Raw genomic sequence first — 3,422 nt, forward strand, 5'->3', positions numbered from 1 at the left:
ATGTCTGAGCCATTCCCTACCAATATCTTTGGGCCTGGAGAATTGGCAGGGGAGTGTATTGGTCCGGGGCCAGCCCCATAAGAGGACTGCCATTGGGATAGGCCTTCTCCATCTTTTAGGATCAACCTGCTTAGCACAGTGAGGCTGGTCTAGCCCATGGATTTCCCAGGACTTTGGTTTTACCCTCTTATCTTATTTGAGTCCTTTGAATGGACACCCTCTACAGAACTGCAAATTGTATTGAATATTAAGGAAGTTTCTGTTCCTAAACGGCGCCCTCCTTCAGCAGCTACTATGCAGGAGGGGTGAGGGCATTAAAGGAAAGAATAAATAAAGATATAGAGTGTAATTATCAAGCTCCAGCACAAAATCCACACGGGGAGGACTAACAAAGGGAAATGGGTCACGGGACCAGCTGCATTTGTTAAATACTTAATATTTAATAATCATAAATTAAATGTGTACCAAGCACTGTACTAGGGATCCACATATGGAAGCAGGACGGTCCTTGCTTTCAAAGAGCTTCTATTTTTCTGAGGAGACAGGGCGCACTAAAAGACAAATAAGTAAAAGATACATACAAAATAAATACAAGGTAATGTCAGGGATTGAGAAGGACTTCTTGGGAGAGGGGGCACTGGCATGAAAGCTTAAAAAGAGCTGGGGGTTTCATAAAGTAGAGATCAGGACATGGGGACAGGGATGTCAAGGGACAGAAGTTGTTGGGGCCAAATTGTGAAGGACTTTAAAAGCCAAACAAGAGTTTTTATTTTATTCTAGAAGCAATAGGGAGCCAAGGGAGCCTATACAGCTGGGGAATGACAGTCAGACCTGCAGTTTAAGAAGATCAATTTGGCAACTGCATGGAGAATGGACCGGAAAAGGGAGAGACTTCAGTCAGGGAGACAATTAGGATATTGTTGCAGTAGTACAGGTGAGAGGTGACAAGGGGTAGACTGAGGTAGATTGATAGATTGATAAATAAGAGATTACAGATAGATGATAGCTAGCTAGCCAGATGACAGAGTATTTGTTAAGTATTTACCCTGTGCCAGGTAGAGATGTAAATACAACTAAGTAAGACCATACATGTCCTCAAGGAGCTTATACTTTAATAGGGGAAGATCATATCCAAAGGGGAACTGGAAAGCAGAGGGTAAGAGGGATGGGAGATGAGGCAGCATAGTTTGAAACTGGGGCCTTGGAAGTAAGGTGGAGGCAATACAAGCCAAAATTCACTTATTAGACCCGGGGGGAGGACTAGGGTGGTTGTGGTGACAAGGGAGATGAGGGAGTGAATGGGAGAGATATAATGGAAGTAGGATTGAAGAGATAGGGAAATGAATTGGATTATTTCCTCATCCTTCACAAAAATTCCCTCCCCCAGAGTGGTAATAGAATTGACTCTGTGTTTTCAAAATGATGCCAGCAGAGCCAAACTCTGATGGGTCCTTTAAGCTAGCAAGACTTTGAGTGTAGGCACAGTGATAGGCTGTCTGGCTTCTGTTTGAGGACTAAGGTCAGAAAGGCTCAGTACCAGGTCAATCCCACTGACAACATCACAGACAGGGAGAAGTAGGTGAGATCTCCCTTTCAGGACTCAGGCTAGGGAGCCCAATAAATGTTGTTGACTGATAGATGGACTGATCCACTCTGTTGTTTGAAGCCCCTCTGCCCATCTTGCTCAAATTCATAGACACATATGTGTATTTGTGTGTGTGTATACTATATAACATTGCGTGTATAGCATTATGTATACATAAATGTATACATATACACCAATATATAAACATATTCCTATACACATGTGTATACACAATGTAATATACTGATATATGTATGTGTACATACACACACACATAGTCATTCCCTGTGTGATATCTTGGGCAAGTCATTTCTCTAGGCCTCATTTCTGATTTCTTTAAAGTGAGGAGTCTGGACCAGAGGACTCCTGAAGTCCCTTTCACCTTTATATCTCTGACGCCATGATGCTCTTCCCTGTGTTCACGTTGTCCCCCCTCTCGTAACCCCTAGAATATCTGCCCTATAAGGATAGGACTTTTGCCTGTCTATGCATTTCCAGCCCTAGGATACAGCAGTGCCTGGTACGTAGGTGGTTCCTCACTGAAGGACTGAATGAATGGACCGACCATCTGACCACAGATTTGAGTAAACAGGTTTGAGTAAAGCTTTTAAATGGCTCTCCTATTCTGAACCTTCCAGGAAGGTTAGTGAAGACCTCTATCCCAGAGGGAGCAATAATGAAGGAAGGTGGATGTAGTTCATCTTTGGAAATAATATCCTGCCCATTGCAGGACACAGCACTGGGGGCCCCTTTTCTTGAGGAACCCAGAGGCTGTGTTATGATATGGTCTCTGCTGGACCTTAAAGGTTTTCTCTAAGAGGAGTAACTTGCCCCAGATCCCACAAGTAGTAAGTAGCAATACAATATATGCAAAGCAATTGGGGGATGGGGGGCTGGCAGCACCTAGGTATCTGTTCCAAAGACAACCGAGATTTTAGCCAGGCTTATAGCCCAACCTGCAGAGAAGCCTTTCCTAGATACAAGAAAGTTCAAACTACACATCCTGGCATCCAGAAGTGTCTCCACACTCAGGTGAAACTATCCAACCTTAACCTTCCTCCTTTCAAGCACATGCCATTCATTCTACAAAGACAGTCTCCTTACAATCTCCCAAAGAAATGCTCCGTGCCCAATCCATCCACCTTGGCCTTGCACGCATGTTCTCAATGAATTGCTATCTCCCTTGCCTTCTGCCTCTCCAATTCCTCCCCATTATTCAAGTCCTACCTGTCCCTGAAGCCTCCCTCCACTAGGAGCCAGCCTCCTCCCTTCTTGGAATATCACATGAATTTAGTGCAAACTTAAGAGACTAGACAATGAAGTCCACAAGAGTAGGAACTATGTCCTAACTCAACCTTGTATTACCCACCCCATCCCCAGTACCTAGCACAATGCTCTGCATACAGTAAGACCTTAATAAATGTTTGTTGAATGAATAGTCTGAATTGCATGACTTAGCAAGTAATCATATATAATTTTTTTTTTGTAGGCAATCAAGGCTAAGTGACTTGCCCAGGATCACATCATATACCATTTTGTATTCATCTCTAATTATTTAATATTAATTGCTCTTCCACACTAGCACACTTGGGTCTGGAAACAAGAGGACCTAGGATCAGACTACATCTCTGTCACTTACTATGTATGTGAATTTGGATGAATTACATCACTTCTCAGGGACCCAGTTTACTTATCTGTAAATCTGTAAAATGAGTTAGGTCTCTGAAGTCCCCTTCTAGATCCAAGTCTATTAGTATGTAAATTCTTTGTGGGCTGGACAGGAAGCCTTTCCTAATTCTCTCTCTCTCTCTCTCTCTCTCTCTCTCTCTCTCTCTCT

The sequence above is a fragment of the Petaurus breviceps genome, unplaced genomic scaffold, assembly GCF_028583685.1.
Source record: "Petaurus breviceps papuanus isolate PSGF00001 unplaced genomic scaffold, PetGlider_PUasm1.0 551, whole genome shotgun sequence".
NCBI classification, from domain to species: domain Eukaryota; kingdom Metazoa; phylum Chordata; class Mammalia; order Diprotodontia; family Petauridae; genus Petaurus; species Petaurus breviceps.